Source organism: Mesocricetus auratus, unplaced genomic scaffold, assembly GCF_017639785.1.
Source record: "Mesocricetus auratus isolate SY011 unplaced genomic scaffold, BCM_Maur_2.0 Super-Scaffold_100691, whole genome shotgun sequence".
NCBI lineage: Eukaryota > Metazoa > Chordata > Mammalia > Rodentia > Cricetidae > Mesocricetus > Mesocricetus auratus.
Genome location: NW_024429267.1, coordinates 3083077 through 3101323, shown reverse-complemented (window position 1 = coordinate 3101323; position 18247 = coordinate 3083077). Strand labels below are relative to the sequence as shown.

General features: G+C 43.8%; 1 long non-coding RNA gene across 1 annotated transcript in view; it reads right to left on the bottom strand.

Moving 5' to 3' along the window:
* Positions 1-43: 43 nt before the first annotated feature.
* LOC121137589 overlaps positions 44-18247 on the bottom strand; it is a 32476-nt gene continuing 14272 nt past the window's right edge. The window contains exon 2 of the long non-coding RNA XR_005874886.1: positions 44-1157. This is a non-coding gene — a long non-coding RNA (uncharacterized LOC121137589). The remainder of the gene's footprint in view (positions 1158-18247) is intronic.

Below are 18247 nucleotides of genomic sequence, written 5' to 3'. Positions count from 1 at the left end.
CCCGCACCTGCACTCACACGTGCGCGCACACACACATCTAAAATAAATCTTAATTTTTTTTTTCCACAGAAAAATAACTCCCAGGATTTTCTGGCCCTGACTTCTGCGAGGAGAAACTCCTCGCCCTTATCAGGCCACCCGCTGCCTTCTGTCCTGCCGCCTTGCTGGGTGGGGTATTCTAGAAGGCCCCGTGACCCAGTTCAGGCTGACTGCCCTGTGCCTTTCCAGCAGGAAACTTGTCTTAGATCTCTCGGAGCTCTGGACACGTTGTTCCTTCGAGGTCGCTCCTGCCAGGAAGACAGGCAAATTCTTCATGCAAACTGGGGTCATTTTAGCGAGTCGGGGCCCCTCGCTTGGAATCTGTTTTCCATGTTCAGAAAAGAGAGCTGAGGGGATGGAACTCTCGAGAAGCTGAGATTTAGAAAAGCTGTGGGCAGAGTGGGATAGGAACGTGAGCTTGGGCGGCTGAGTGGGTGGCGAGGGGCGGGGACCGAGGAACAGGCTCCCAAGGCCCCTCCCGGTTGCCTAGGTGACGGGAGGTGGGAGGAGGACCCAGAAGTGGCGGCTGGGTTTATCCGGCATCTCAGATCTTAATTCCATGGAGTGGCACCCACTTCAGCCCCTTTGATCCCAGCAGCTCAGCCTCCAGGGGAGAGTGGGGCGGGAGCGCCAACACAGGAATTCTTTTCTATCCTTTCAGCTCGGTACTCAGGGTTCTATCACCGCTCACAGAAAATGTCAACCCTGGGAAGGGGGCTAGGGAAAGTCCTCTGGTCTATGTGGTTTTCAGATCCTTGTTTCAAAGGAAATCTTTCCCAGAATCCCAATATACAAAGCAAACATCAAGGATCCGCTCGCCCTCCTCTGCAGTGTGTGAAAGTGCTCCGGATCTCCGTTTGTCCATCTGGGGAAAAAAAAAATCTGGGTTGCCTATTGCTACCGACTTGCTCAATAGTACCCGACAAGTGAATTCATGGCAGTCTTGGGAAGGGCCTTTCAGTGGGCGTCCCAGAGCAAGCAAGAAGCAGTAGGGTCCTGGAGGAAGCATCGTGAGAACAGACTGGTCCAGGAGCTTCGTAGCTGGGGCAGCACAACCCCGTCTTTTGCAGGAAACTGAGGCCCGGAGTGGGGCAGTGGCTTGGCGGGGTGTGTTGTCCCTAAAGAGAGAAATATCGTCTGTGAAGGACAAGGTTGTGAGTGTCTGAATGTTTGGCTGTCTCCAGCCTTGTCGCTTAGATCAAATTCAGGGGTGCCAGATGGCGCAGGGGCGGAGCACAGGCCTGGGAATCTCAGCCCTGTAACTGGCGGCCCCATGACCTTGGGGGATTTATTCTAAAGAGGCAGAGGGATCATCCCCTAGTTTGCAAGAGGTCCAGGGAGTAATAGGATTAAATGGTGCTTCAGAGTGGGTTCGGAGTTTTTTTTTTTTTTTGGTTTTGTTTTTTTATTGTTTCTAAATGTCAGGGCGTCCTGGGGGCAGGGGACAAGCACACTGGTTTTCAAGACTGAATTTGACAGTGAGTTTTAAAAACGTCATTATTTTTCCCTCATTTTTCATGGCTGATTGTAAAGTGAGTGTCAATTCAGAAACATGTAAAGAACAGAAAATGAAATGAAAAAATAAAACACAGGGACAATAAGATCATCCATAAACGTGACTTTAGAGACAGGCGTGTACATTTCCTCCCCCCCCTTTTTTTCCTTGTACTGAATACTTCATATTGTAATTTTAAAAATAACCTAATGAGTAATGTATAGCTCAGACTAATATTAGACTTTCGGGCCGTGAGATGGCTTGGTGGGTGAAGGTGCTTGTCACCAAACATGGGTGGCCTGAGTTTGGTCCCTGGAACCTGCATGGTAGAAGCAGAGAACTGATGGCAGAAAGTTGTCCTCTGGCTTCCACGCATGTGCCATGAAAAGTAACCCCCACACACAACACACAAAATAAATATATTTAATACTTTTTAAAAGAATATTAAAGTTGGGGACTGGAGAGATGGCTTAGCAGCTAAGAGGACCTGAGTTCGATTCCCAGTACCCACATAACAGCGCACAATTGTCTGTAACTTCAGTACCAGAGACCTCCTCACACAGACAGATGTGCAGGCAAAACACCAATGCACATAAAATAAAAAATAAAAAGGCAGCTGGGTATGGTGGTACAAGTCTTTAGATCCAGCACTCCGGAGATAGAGGCAGGAGGATCTCTGTGAGTTCCAGGACAGCCAGGGCTGTTACCCAGAGAAACCCTGTCTTGAAGGAGAAGGAGAAGGAGAAGAGGAAGAAGAAGATAATATTAAAGTTAAAAATCTGCTTGAGACCTCCCCCCAAATAAGGCTATTCTATGCTCAAAACTTGATGGTAATACCCTGTTGGAGGACATACCACACAAATTGATCCCAGCACATGGAACAATAAAGTTGTTGTTAACCGTGAAGCTTCCTTCCTCCCTGCTGGCTAGCTTTCACAGTACGAGAAGGTGCTATCGAGGCCACTGTGAGGAAGATGACATCATCAGTCTTACCCATCTCTGAACTACAATAATGACCACTGTGGCAAGATATGCCCATGGGCACATTAGTAGCACTAATGTTATAGGGGTAACTAATTGCTTTCTGACTATGTATGTGTAAGGTACATTCTATAGGAGGAAACGCATTCCTATACTGTAAATCTGGCTAAGAACCCATGGCTGGGGAACTCACTGTCTTAGGAATGAACATACTACTTATTCTGCTAAATGAGCTTTACTATTGAACGGCCCTCCAAATTTACATCTCTCTACCCAGATGGTAGTGCAGCTCTTAGACCTCATTAGAGAAGTTTCTTTGTTTAGTGGGCAGTGGTTAACAGAGAATAAGTGTTAGTGGTATGTTCAGCCATGGATGGACTTTCTCTTTCCTTCTCCCTTTCTCTCCCTCCCTCCTTCCCTTCCTCTCTCCCCCTCCCCCCCCCCTCTCTCTCATACAGACACACACACACCCAAGGCTCAGGGACCATTTTTGAAGAGAGGGCAGAAAAATGATAAGAAGCAAAGGTCAGGGAGAAAGGGAGGACGTGAGTGAAGCTGTGTCTTCTGAACACGATAGGACTACCGCACTCATGAACTCACAGCACTGTTGCCGGGGGTGGGGGCTAGAGGGTGGGGGTTTTGGGGGGCAGGGGGTGGTAGCTTTAGGGTTTGAAAAGACTCATGCCATTTCTAGTCTCTGTCTCTGCCTCCTACTTGCAGACCAAGGCGCTGGCTTTCAGTTCTTTCTGCCACCATACCTTTGCTTGACCATCATGGACTCTATCCCTCTGAAACACTAAGCCAAATAAACACTTCCTTTTGTAAATTGACCATGGTGTTTTGTCATAGCAATAGAAAAGTAACTAATACAGTGGGCTTTTGGGCTTGAACTCAGCAAGCACTTTACTGACTGAGCTAATTGCCCTAGCTTTTTCATTTGTTTAGACCAATCATATTTATGGATACTGGAAGGAAATACATAAAATAATGCTGAATAAATTTTACATGCATCTTTGTACAGTGGCATAATGTATTTTCTTAGCTGTTTCTTTTTCTTTCTTTTATTTTAACATCCATATTATCTCGGGGATCTGCCTGTCTTTGCCCCTCTGCCCATTCCTGAGCCCTCTGCAAGGGCAACAAGTGCTCTTAGCCTCTGAGCTATCTCTCCAGACCCTTCACTAATGATTTTAAGACTCTTTCTGTCTTTATTCCACTGACTTTTTGTTTTCCAATGCTGGGGACTGAACCAAGGGTCTTGCATATGCTAGACCAGCGCTCTACCACTGAGTTACACACTCAGCCCTCTCCCATTTAGCCATTCTTATTATATGCCGACTCCATGCCCACACTTGAATCGCTTTTCTGACCCTTTACTCTTTTCTGTGTATCTCCTTCCCTTTTCTTAAGCACGCACCAGTTTTCACCACTATGTTTTATGATGTACATATTGACAAATGATGCGCAAACTACACTCCTCTTTTTCTTGTTTCCTTGACTGGCTTCTTCCCATGCATTTGCTCTTCCATCTGAATCCATTTAGGAACATCTGTGGAAAATCTTTTGGATAGTTTGATTGTAATTACATTCAACTGGAACTCATATTTTGAGAAGCGTACTGATAATTGAGTGTTTTTTCTTTCCAAGATTTCAGCACACCCATTTATTATGTTTTTTTAAAGAGTGTTTTAGTTAAGTTTCTGAGTCACCTCCATAGTGATCCTGTTTGTCTTTCTTAAGCATCTGACAGTTCTGGTCACTCTTTTTCCTATGACGTTTTCTGATTGTGCTTACACTCAGGAAAGCTGTCAATTTTGGCATGCTGATCTTTTTAATTTCAATAGTCCCTTCATTGATTCTGTTTTGTTTGGAGACAATGTCTCACTATGTAGCTCTGGCTGAACTGGAATTCACCATGTAGACTGGGCTGGCCTTGAACTCACAGAGATCCATCTGCTTCTGCCTTCTGAAGTGCTGAGATTAAAGATGTGCACTACGCCTGGACCATTCATTGATCCTTAAAGTCTCCTAGGTGAAACAACGTGATGTCCCCTGCATGTAAACAGTGCTCTGTCTATTCGATTTTAATATCCTTGTCCCCAAAACATTTCATTAGATTTATTTACACACACTCTCTTTCTGTCCTTGCCCCCCACATGTGTGTATGGGGCGTGGCACACTGTGTGTGTGTGTGTGTGTGTGTGTGTGTGTGTATGTGCGTGCATGGCATGGCACACGTGTGGTGGTCAGAGGACAACTTGAAGGACTTAGTTCTCTCTTTCCTCCTGTGGATTCTGGGAAATCCAGACGGTCAGGCTTGGCAGCAAGTGCCTAAACCTACCGAGCCATCTCGCTGGCCATCTCTGTTTTAGTTGCACGATGCTGAGAATGATGAAAAAGGGGAAGGCACAGTAGACTTAACAAGAATGGAAACACATCTACTGGTGTACTGTGTTAGCTGATGTTAGACTTAACAAGAATGGAAACACATCTACTGGTGTACTGTGTTAGCCGATGTAAGCACGATGTAACAGCTCCAGAATCTCAGTGGTTAACGAGACAAGGGCTCCTAGTTGCATGTAGTTTAACGTGGTTGCCTCTTTAACACCTCCTGAAGGCAATTCTCCTTCAGGGGGTGATGTCAGGCCTTCCATCCTGTGATGGGACCACATTCAGCTCGCAGCCTTCAGATCTGCTGCTGAACAGGAAGAGGATGTGGGGAGGAGAGCAGACTTTGAACCACCCTGGCTTGGGAATGGTTTCCATGCACATTCTAGAGCTACATACATGCAACGGGTCTGGAAATGTAACCTCTGACAAGCTGGTTGTTTCCTAGAATCTTAGCATGCTTTTGCCAGTTCTTCACAACTTGAAAGTTTCTTGGAATCGGCACTTTGTAGTCTGACTGTCTTGTAGCTCTGTGCAGTGTTACTTGGTCCTCTCTTATTTCATCTAATGAAACATGAAAAAACATTGATTTTTGTCTTTAAAATGAAGAAAAGACACTTCCTCTCCACCCCACTATGAGCCAGTTACATGCTGTGTAGCCCAAACTTTCAATCTTCCTGCTTGCATCACCCAAGTGCTCACCTTGTACTGTGCACAACCACCCCTGGTCAAAGAATAATAGTTATTATCCTTTCATCATTTAAATATTTTAACACTTGATGATTTATAAAATTGCTTTGTTACAATAAATTCATAAATAAAAATACCAAACAGCTAGGTTAAAATAGCCACTTAAACACTTGCCCCATCCCAAACTTTGTACATCCCAGAGAACTTCCATCCAGGTGGAACAGCCATTCTGAAGCAGAGGAGTTTGACTTTGGGTTTTACACTTTCACTAACAATGACTTTTTATGTATGCACTTACCCAGCACAAAAAAAGGGAAAAAACTATGGCAGAGTTGAAACTAGAAAAACAATAACTTTATATTCCCTTTCATGGTCTATGTGTCCTTTTGTTCTGTCCTCTCCTTTGTCAGCTCCTATCATTGCTGTTTCTAACTGTTGTGATAACTGTGTTACAGCTGTTTGTACATATACATGTACCCATTATAGGCCAGGGTTCCAATACAAGGAGGAAGGTGACTTTTTTTTCTTTCTGATTTTGAGTGACTTTGCTCAATACTATACTCTCTAAATCCATCCATTTCCTTGTAAATTTCATTTTTCTTTACACTTCAATAATATTGTTTTTGTATATGTAGCACACTCTCATTAACCATTCAGCTTATAGGTTAGTTCAGTTCCTGGCTTTTATAAATAGAGCAGTGATAAACATGGATATGCAAATGTCTCTACAGTAGAGTACGGAGTTCTTTGGGTCCCTGCCCAGGAATGGTGTAGCTAGGTCATATGGTAGTTTTCTTTTTAATGTTTTTTCTAGGAACTTCCAAACTGGTTTGCACAATCACCAGCAGTGAATAAGGGCTCCCTCTTCCCAAGTCCCCAACATTTGCTGTCAGGTTTCTTGGTAATTGCCATTCTGACTGGGGTAGGTGGTATCTAAAGTAATTTTAATTGTAGCTCCCTGATGACTACAAATGCTGAACACTTAAAAAAATAGATTCTTGCTATTTGTGTTTCTTCTTCAAAAACTGTCTGTTCATTGTTTAGCCCATTTGCTGATTGGCAGTTCTATTTCCTTGGTACTTAATCTCTGCAATTCTTTGTATACTCTGGTTATTTTAGCTCCATGTCTGAAGTATGGCTGTAAAGATTGTCTCCTATGTTCTGCTGGTAGTCTGCTCTGTAGAAACTATTTAGTTTCATGTAATTGGTACCTTACTCTGTGTCTGTTTCATTACTTGCTACTTTTTTTGAGACAGGGTCTCATGTATCACTGTGTAGCTGAGGATGACCTTGAACTTTGGATATTTCCACCTTGGCTGGAGAGATACATCATAACCAAGGAACACCAAGGATAGCTGGTCATCACCTGTTGTTCACAAGAGGGGAGATCCTCCTCTACACACAGATTGACTTCAGTCTTCAGCTCCCAGAGCTAGCAGAACTAGCAGGCAATGTCCCTTTGGGTTGTTTGACTCACAGTTTGTGGGGATGTGTGTGTGTGTGTATGTGTGTGTGTGTGTCTGTGTGTGCCTATGTGGCTGTGTGTATGAGAGATACAGAGAGAGAAAGAGAGACAGAGAGGGGGGACTGTCTTAGTTAAGTTTTCTATTGGTGTGAGGAAATACCATGACCACAGCAACTCTTAAAAGGAAAACATTTTACAGGATGGCTTACAGTTTCAGAGGTTTAGTCCATTATCATGGTGGGACATGGTGGCATGCAGATATAGTGCTGGAGTTGAGAGGCCTACATCTTGACCACAAGGCAATAGGAAGTGAACTGTCTTACTGGGCATGGCTTGAGCACATATGAGACCTCAAAGACCACCTCCACAGTGATGCACTTCCTCCAACAAGGCCATGCCTCCTAATAGTGCCATTCTTTTGAGGGCCATTTTTCAAACCACCATAGGGGGAGAGATACAGAGACAAAGACAGAGGGGGGAGGAGGAGAGAGACTGCGATAGAGAGATAGGAGGGAGAGAGAGAGAGAGAGGGAGAGAGAGAGGGAGGAAGGAAGGGAGAGAGGAAAGGAGGGAGGGAGGGCAGGCAAGAGACAGAGACAGACAAAACATGCATACAGTACTGACAGACCAGAAGTCATCAGACATCAGACTCCCTGGAGCCTGAGTTACAGGTGGTTGTGAGCCACCTGTTGAGGGTGCTGGGAACCAAGCTCAAGCCTTCTGTAAGAGCAGGAAGCCTGCTTAACTGCTAAGTCATCTCCCCTGCCCAAATTTCAAAACAATCTTCATCACCCACAAATGAAATCCTGAAGTTATTAGCAGACATTGCCTGGTCCCGTTCCCTACAGATATTGACAACCATTATACTTCTTCCCTGCCTATGGATTTTTGCACATATAAACAGGACCATATGTAGCATCTTGTGTCTGACTTCTACTTGCTATGTTCTTTTCAAGTTTATACATGTCTTACCATGTATTCACACTTTATTCCCTTTATGGTTGAATAACAGACCGCCATACAGTTTTTTAATCCATTCACCAGTTGATGGACACTTGTGTTGTTTTCCTTTTCCAACTGTTAGAATGCCGCTGCAATGAAGGTTTATATACAGATTTTTTTGTTTGAACATATGTTTTCTATTTTCTTGGATGTGTACCAGCAGTGGAATGGCTGGATCAAATACTAACTTAGTAATTCAATGCTTAGCATCTTGAGCAATGGCCAAACTGTTTCCAAAGTGGCTGCACCATTTCAGAATCCCAGCAGCCATGCACGACATTTCCACCTTCTTGCCAGTACCTATTATTGTCTGAAGTTTTTTTTTTAATAGCCGGCCCAGAGGCTGTGAGAAGGTGTCTTCTGGCTTTGATTTCCATTTCCCAAATTACCAGTGACATGAACTCTTTCCATGTGTTTATTAGTACTCATTTTCTTTGAAAAAAATTTGTGTGTGTGTGTGTGTGTATGTGAGAGACAGAGACAGAGAGACAGAGAGTGAAGATGCCCTCAGAGACCAGAAGAGGGGCTTGAGTGTTTTGGTTCTTCTGATGCAAGAGTTCCAGGTGGCTGAGAACTGCCAGATGTGGATGCTGGGAGCCAAACCCAGATCTTCAAGAGCAGCAAGTGCTCTTAACTGTTTTGCCATTTCTCCAGCCCCTTAACATTCATTTTTATTCATGTATTCAAATATTATTCTTAAAGAATTTATCAGTATTTCTGTCCTTACCTGATTAAGGCAAAAATATTAATATGAAGCTTTTAAAAATTAAGGATAGTTCTGTACATGTACATTTGCTAATGTTTGAAATCTCAGCCCTTGGAAGTTATTTATAATTTCCTTTTCAGGAAATTCTTATTTGTATAAAAGTAAAGTTTCTTACATCCTTTGTTCAACATCTATTTTGTTTGTTGCCTTTTGAAGCAGGGTCTCACTCATGCTGGGATGGAACTAACTTGAAGCAATCCTCCTGCCTCAGCCTCCTGAGTGCTGGGATTGCAGGTGTGATCCACCATGCTTGACTCTATCAGTGCTTTTAGAGGGTTAAGCATTTTGGGGGTACTGAGCTGTTGCTGGAGGACATTCTTTCATAGCAGGTAAATTTGATTTTATTCTTCCTGAAGTTTGGACATTTGTCTTTATCCTTGGTGTCCTTCAGGCAGACATACTATATTGAGTACAGGTGTAGGGTTTTTATAATACTGAGGTTCAAACCCAGACCTTCAACATGATAAATGAGCACCCATCCAATGAGCTACATCCTTAGCTTAGATGTGGGCTAAAAAATTTATCTTAACTGAGTCTGGTAGCACATGCCTTTAATCCCAGCACTCAGGAAGTAGAGTCAGAGATGCCCCTCTCAGTTTTTTGGGGGGCAGGATTTCTCAGTGTAGCCTTGGTTGGCCTGGAACTCAATATGTAGATCAGGCTCGCCTTGAACTCAGAGATCTGCCTCCTAAATTCTGGTATTAATGTCATGCACCACCAGTGCCAGACACAAAAATTATCTTATTGTGCCAGGTGTGGTGGGGGCATACCTAGAATCACAGCTACTCAGGAGGCTCATACTTATGTTCGTAGTGAATTGCAAGTTCAAGACCAGTTTGGGCAGTCATTATTTTTTAATTATTGCCTTCCATGTCCTATCACTGCCCCAAATTCTCTAACTAATTTCATGAGTATTGGCACTTCTGAGTTGATTCCCTCACATCTCCACTTTTTTTTTTTGAGACAGGGTCCCTTTGTATAGTCCTGGCTGTCTTGGAACTTACTCTGTAGACCACACTGGCCTCAAACTCATAGAGATACAACTGCCTCTGCCTCCGGGGTGCTGGGATTAAGGGTGTGCGCAACCACTGCCTGATGGGGAATGTCCTTCTGTATGTATGTTTCTCTTTTTGGTTGATGAATGAAACACTGGTTGGCCAGTAGCCAGGCAGGAAGTATAGGTGGGGCTACCAGAGAAGGAGAATTCTGGGTAGAGGATGCAGAGAGGAGCATTGAGGAGACCCCATGTAGCTACCGGAAAGATAGGATGCTCTGGTCATTCTCTGGTAAGATAAGGCATGTAGAAATACATAGATTAATAGTTATGGATTAATATTTAAGAGAGAGCTAGCCAGTAAGAAGCTTGAGCCATTGGCCAAACAGTTATAATTAATATAAGTCTCTGTGTGCTTATTTGGGGACTGTGGGACTAAGTAGGACAGAAATGTCTACAACTGCCCGGCCACTGATTTTTTTTTAAACGTCCTTTACTTTGTGCCTCATCCTGAAGAATTCCTACAACCCATCTTCTACTTCCCTAATTTATTTTTTAACTGTGCTCATCCTGCCATCGTCCCTCTTTTATTTTAACAATTTTACTTTCAGTATCAATTTCTGAGTTGTTCCATTGCAGCCAGTCATTTCTATCTCATGAATGAAGCCCTCTTACTGCTCTGAGAACTCATACTTCCAGCCCTGTTCTGTATCCAAGTAAACCCTCCTTCCTCGCTGTGCATCCCTTGGTCTGTCTGCTCAGTCCTTGTCTACTCCCGCACTTGGCAACCCACATGCAGGCGTGTGCATTTCTTTGTCGTTTGTGTTCCTGACTCAGGGCTCACAAGTGTTTTATGTATCATAAGTGTCTTAGCTCAGGCAGAACTGGAACTGGCTAGGTAGACAATAGTGACCTTGAATTTCTGACCCTCTCACCTCCTCCTTTCAAGTGCTCAGATTACAGGTGTGCACCACCACACCTGGCTGCTGCAGTCCTGAGTATTGAACACAGGGTTTGTGTATACTAGGACAGCACCCTATCAAATGAGCTACGGCCTCTGCGGAGAGTGTGCATCTCTGCAGTTATGTCTTGTGGGCTGACAGCTGCCTTTGGCTGGGCAGCCTCTGTGGAAGGAGATACCATGCAGCTTCTAGAACTTGTGCTCCTATTTTGAGAGGCAGGGTCGCCGCTGCTGAGCAGGGACATAGCAGCTGCTCCCTCGGGCTTGGATGTTTCTCATTCTTCCCAGAGTTTGACAGCCATCCAGTGCACTCTCTTTCTCCTCATTGTGAGTATGTAACCCCAAGATGTACAACCCAGGGTGACAGAGAATGCCAGGTTGGCAGGCCTGCTCCTACTGAATGGCCTTGTCAGTGCCCCTTGTTTGTTTGTTTGTTTGTTTGTGTGTGTGCAGGTACAAGTCACATGAGTACACAGATGCATATGGAGGTCTGAGGACCACAGGTATTGTTTCTCTAATACTATTCACCTCTTTTTGTCTTTTTTTTTTTAAAAGATAGGATCACTGCCTGGCGTTGGTGGCGCACACCTTAAATCCCAGCACTTGGGAGGCAGAGGCAGGCGGATCTCCTGGTCTACAAGAGCTAGTTCCAGGACAGCCTCCAAAGCCACAGAAAACCAAAGTCTCAAAAAACCAAAAAAAAAAAAAAAAAAAAAAAAAGATAGGATCACTCACTTACCTGAGCTCACCAACTAGACTGAACTGCCTGTCTAGGGAGGACCTGGGATCCACCTGACTCCACTTCCCCAGCTCTGGGATTACAAACAGCACACCATCACACCTGATTTTGTTGTTTGTTTTTATGTGAGTTTGGAGAATTGAACTCAGGTCCACTTCTATATATGAGCCTCCTCGACCCCTATCATCACCTGTGGACAGGACACATGATGGCCTTGCTCCTCCCCGTGGTTGCCTGGCTTTGGCCATCCCAGTGCAGACCCCTCTAATCCATCCTATCTCACTTTCATTTCCATAGACCACAAAGAAACTCCTGCTTGGTTTTGATTATACATTATCTTTACAAAGATGGGAGTGGGTTCAGGCTGCTGCAACATTCTGTGATTTTCCTCTTGATAGTCTATTAAAAACATATTTCTAGCCTGGGGTTGTAACCCAGTGGTAGAGTGTTTGCCTAGCATGCATGTGGTCCTGGGCTTGACCCCCACCACTTTAAAAAAAAATACCTTTCAGTAGTGTGTGTGCGTGTGCGTGTGCCTGTGCGTGTGTGTGTGTGTGTGTGTGTGTGTGTGTGTGTGTGTGTGTGTGTGTGTGTGTTCCCCACCTCTGTTTCCTGACAAGGCCTAAAGACAGAGACAGTATTTCAAAGAGCAAACCTGTTGCTCAATCTTGGTTTCTACAAACCATTATCTACTAAAAGTAATCAAGCCTTCCTTGGATAAACGGTTGGTCCTTGGGAAGAAATGCAGACAGTACAAGACAAGCCTGGGCCTTTCCGTGAGATCACACAGAAATGCTCTCCAGATGCTGTGGCCTTATAGCAAAAGGAGGCATAGGAGCCAGCTTAAACACTACTGAAATAATAAAGAGTAAAGTCCACTACAAACAAGGTAATAGGTAATGATCACAACTCATAAAACAAAGACAAATCAGAATCCATGCTTAGTTTTTACAAATGACTAAATGAACTAGGCATAGTAATGGAAACCTGTAAGCCCAGTACTCACAGACTGAGGCAGAAGCGTTATGAGTTCCTGGGGTGGTGGGAGGGGGAAGAAAAGGGAGGGTTCTTCCATAGAGCAGACTATAGCTAACTGATGAAATTTTTTACATTACCATTTGGAGTCAGGTGTGGTGGTGCACTCCTTTAATTTCAGGATTTTAGAGGCAGAGGCAGGAGGATCAGGAAATCAAAGCCAGCTTTGTCTACATAATGAGTTTGAGACCAGTCTGGGTTACATGAGATCCTGGGTTTTGTTTAGTTTTGGAAAAAGGTCTTTCTATGTGGTCCTGGCTGTCCTGGAACCCTCGGTGTAGACTTGACTGGTTGCAAACTCACAGAGATCCTCCTGCCTCTGCCTCTGAAGTGCTTGGATTAAAGGCATGTGCCAGCGTGCCCCCTGAGATCCTGTTTTGCTGTACAAGAAAAAAAGAAAGGAAGGAAGGGAAGGAAGGAGGGAAGGAGGGAGGAAAGAAGGAAGGAAGGAAGGAAAACGGCTGAAGAGATGGTTCAGCAGTTAAGAGCACTTGCTGCTCTTATAAAGAACCTAAGTTCAGTTCCCAGCACGCAGGACTGCAGACTTCCAGCTCCAGAAGTATTTGACACCCTCTTCTGGTCTCTGACAGCACCCACACTCATGTGCATATACTCACACACATACAGATAATTAAAGATAGATGAGTCTTTAAAACGAAGAAAAGTCAAGTTTAAATCATCAACAATTCTAAACTAGTGAGTAAAAAATGAACACATTTTCATTGGAAGAAAGTATGTGTAGCATGCATAAGGCCTTGGGTTAGATCCTACACACACACACACACACACACACACACACACACACTTCACAAGACACAGAATGATTAATAATCTTAAAGCATCTCCCTATAAGATCCTTATTGATTATTTATGGAAATATGTAAGTTTACAGTGAAGAAACCTGGCAGCCACTAACCACCCTAAGCAAGTGATTGGAGTTATGTTCCCCCTGACTTGACAAGGACACACCATCTCCTTGCTCACATTCCTGACAAGAATGCATCCCTGGAATCTAATCATGAGGAAACACAAATGGCAAGCCCAATTTGAAGGACATTCTACTGAATACATGTCCTGCGCTATTCAGAGTTCCTAGATGAGAGCTGGAGAGACGGCTCTGTGGCTAAGTGCATACGCTGCTCTTCCAGGTGACCTTAGTTTGATTCTCACTACCCACACTGGGCAGCTCACAACCGCCTGGAACTCCAGCTCAGGAGATCTGATGCCCTATACACACACACACACACACACACACACACACACACACACAATTACCTAGATACGGCTGGGGATGAAGCTTGATGACAGAACATGTGGTGAGCATGCTTCAGTCCTTCATACCAAAACATGTCAGAAGCTCCCTGGATACCAAAGACATGGTGACCCAGAGCTGTGTGTGATCCTAGACGTTCATAGTTGAGTCAAACAAACAGGAAGAAATACTAACAAATACATTTTCTTTTTTGCTGTGAAGGTTATTTGGCAGACAGTAGTGATACGTTTTCATCTGTGTATTCACTAATAGAATCATATCATTACCCATTTCCTGATTTTGGTTATTATTGTACAAAAGGCTTTGTTTTTAGAAAAAACATACTGAAGTATTTAGGGATAAACAAACCATGTGAACATGTATATTTTAAAACTTTTTTTTTGAGACAGGCCCTTACTTACCATGTAGTACAGACTGAGGTCTACAGTCCTCTTGCCTTAGCCTCCTGGGTGCTGAGATTACAGGCATGTACCATACCAGACTGAAGAAACCTCTAGATAAAGCCAAGAGGTTGGGGCCCCAAGAAATGAGAGTTTAAGGCCAGTCTAGGCTACACAGTGAGACTCAAAACTCTGAAAAGCCTGAGCTGGAAAAACAGCGCAGCAGAGTTTGCTGCTGTTCCAGGGGACCTGAGTTTGGTTCCCAGCACCCAGACTGGGTGGCTCCTATCTATCTACCCATAACTCCTGCTTGAGGGGATCTGATGCCCTCTTTAATTTTTTTTAAAACCCAAACCAAACAAAATCTCTTACGTAAACATCACTTGAAAGGCATGTGGAGTGTCTCACAGGCTAGGTGCTCTGTAAATGATTTACAGTGACCTTCATGCTCGACATGTCTGGTGTTTCTCATTGTCCTCTATGATAAATAATGCTGAAATGGACATTTAGATTCAGTATTCACCCTACATTTTGGAGGTTTTCCTTTGGACACATTCATAGAAATATTAATTACTGCCCAGAGGCATGAGCATTTTAAGATAAGTACTTCATGTGTTCTGGGGTAATTCTCTCACAGACCTCACGTGTTCTTATTTAGTTAAAGGTTTTGCTAACAGGATCCAGGAGTGGGCTTGGTTAATAGAGTGCCTACCAAGCATACTCAAGGCTCTAGGTTGAGCCCACAGCAGCAAAAATAAATAATTTTTAAGGAATTAGGGAAAGTGCATATCTGCCTGCAGAAAAATAAAACTAAAACCTAACTCTAGGCCTGCACAAAGATCAATTCAAAATGACTCTAAAGCCATATTACAAGTCCCCAAACTTTGAAACTGCTAGACAAAAAGGTGGGGGAAACATTTCAAGGAGTTGGCACAGACAAGGACTTTCTGAACTGGACTCTGATAGCATAGACAATAATCTGAGTCATTGACAAAGGGGGTTATGGGAAATTAAAAAGTTTCTGTACACACACACACACACACACACACACACACACACACACCACCACCACCACCACCACCACCACCAACAACAACAACAACAAAAGCACACCAGAGTGAAGAGATAGCCTGCAAAGACTAGGAAAAAGGCTTTGATAATTGCACTTCAGACAGGAAATTCTTTCTAGAAAATATAAATAATTGTGAAAATTCATCCCTACTAACAAATAATACACTTGATGAACTGATGAGCTGAACAGTAGTTCTTCAATTAAAGAAATACAATTGGCTGACAAAAAGGTGTGTGTGTGTGTGTGTGTGTGTGAGAGAGAGAGAGAGAGAGAGAGAGAGAGAGAGAGAGAGAGAGAGAGAGAGAGAGAGAGAGAGAGAGAACATAGAACATTCTCAGCCTCAGGGAAATTCTGTGAGTTTCTGTCTTACCCCAGTCATAATGGTTATCTTGATCACCCAGAAACACATGACAGCTGAAGAGAGGGCTCAGGGGTCCTCTTCCAAAAGACCCAAGTTCAATTCCCAGCACTCCTATGGCAGCTCACAAGCCTCTATAAGTTCAGTCCCAGATGATCAGACAGTCTGGTCACTCATGGCAACAGGCATGCAACTGGTGCACAGACATACACGTGGGCGAAACATTCAAACACATAAAGTAAAATGCAAAAATGTTAAAGTATATGCCAGATCCAGAAAGGTGAATCAATATTTACTTCCATATATGTGCCCATGTATAGGTCATGAAACTAGAAAGGGGGTCATGAGAGCTTCAAGCAATAGGAGGAGAGGGTTGTGCAATGCCCGTGAAAGTAAAGGAAGACCCATCTGGGGAAAGAAGGGAAACTTGCAGGGGAGGGGCAGGGGGCTTAGGTGAGGGGTCTAGGAGAGGAGAACAAAGTACAGTGAGACACAGGTATGGAATGCTGTAGTGAAATGCATTACTTTGTACGCTAACCTAAAAAAGTCATAAAAGTAATTATGAGCAATTAGCTAATTTGAGAGAACAGTTCACTTGATGTTGCTTTAGTTGTCAAGCCCTTAATCTTTAGACAGGTTGCAGTAGATTTGGGGATGTTTCTTCTTGATTCCAGGGGGTCGGGGGACAACAGCAATAGTCAAATTTCTCTCTAGGGTAAAAATAACTTCTCCGAGGTCCTGTGCAGTGTTTCCATTCCAGAGCCTGCCGCCAAATCACTTCTGACACAGCTATGTTACATACAAGATTGAATTGACAATTTATTTTGGCTCTCCAAATGCAAAAACAGAATACCCCCAGGGAAACAAAAAGAGTGACGATTGACAGAGGTTACTTTGCTTTGCCTGTGAGTTTGCCTATTCCCTCAGAAATACTGTGTACATTTATAATCTATTTATTATATATGTGTATGTATACATGTACAGTATGTGTGCAGCCTAACAAAATATTGTATCATGTTGCAGTGTCATTACAATATAAAACAAGAACTAATATAATGATATGCAATGGAATACAATATAATAATATAATATAATGCAGCATAATTTCTCCAGGTATGGAGCAGCTGTCATTCTTCAGGGGATATATGCTCTAGTGAGGGCAGCAAGACCTGGACCTCAATGACAAACAAGGGGGTGAAGCCCAGACCAGGCTCTTAGGCAATCATCCTTGTATTGCTCACTGCCCTGAGCCCCACATCTTCTCCAAAGCCTGCCCTGTTTCCTCGCCTATATTTGTTGTGCTTGGGACTCCCTTCCCTCTTTGGTCCTAATCTAACCTAATACTTCCAGGTCCACTCAGCTGCCGCCCTCTCCAGGTAGCCATCTCTGAGCTCTGCTTTTGAGTGCACCCCACACCATGTGTGTGCAACATGCATATAAGACTGGACTAGGGGTCAAGGCCTCACGTCTGGGTGACTGCACACAGGTCAGTCTTTGAGCAAGTTTCCCAATTGAAAGCAGGGCTGGGGTGTGATGTAGGAAGCGTGCTGGCCTGGGACTCAGGAAAGCTGGGTGTATACCCAGCTGTGTGCGTAGTTACTCCTCTCCCCTGGGCCTTGGGCTACCCATGTTTAGTGTGGAGGTTGGAGGTGATCTCTAACTTGATATTTCTGTCTTACAGACTTAGCCTCTGGCCTGATGGGAACAGTCCTGGCAACCCACAAAGGTGGTCGGAATAGGTCTCAAACATTAAGTCTGAAAGAAGCCAGCTGCAAGACAGATGCACACTCTCTACCCTCCTGAAGGCTGTGGGGGGTCCAGCAAAGACATTTTCCTGCTGATGCCTTCCCCTCTCAGGGTTCATAAATTACCTCACTGATGCACACTTATTTACATGTGGCCTATCTTGTAAAGCAATCATGAATATAAAGAGCAACTCCAGGCACAGTCTGGAAGATTAACTGTCAAAAGATAAAGATGAGTCCATTTTCTATGGGAATATAGATATGCAAATGCAACGAAAAGGGCAGAGAAATTTGAGCAGAAAACAGATAAAAATATCTTCCTACTACAGAGCGGGTGGTACACCCTTGTAAACCCAGTACATGAGAGGCTAAGGAAGATGTCACTAGTTCAAGGCCAGCAGCTTGGGCCTACATAGGGAGACACTGTCTGATCACACGAGTGTGTGAGCACATGCATGCACCACCTCAACACACACACACACACACACACACACACACACACAGTTTCTTTTCATAGGGGAAAGTGGAGCAGAAGGTTAAAAAAAAGTACAAAACACAACAACAACAAAAAACTTCACTCCCATCAGCAATGTTCAACTTTCCAAGAAGAATGCTACAATGCATAATTTTTATAAGTAGAAATTAAATGATAAGCAATAATAATTTAAGAGCTGGAGTGGTGGCTTGGTTATTAATAGTGCTTGCTGCTCTTACAGAAGACCCCATTTCAGCTTCCAGAATCCACATAGAATGGCTGACAACCTCCTGTAACTCCAACTCTGGGGCATTTGATGCTGTCTTCTGGCTTCAATGGGCACCATATGGACATACATTCTCTCTCTCTCTCTCTCTCTCTCTCTCTCT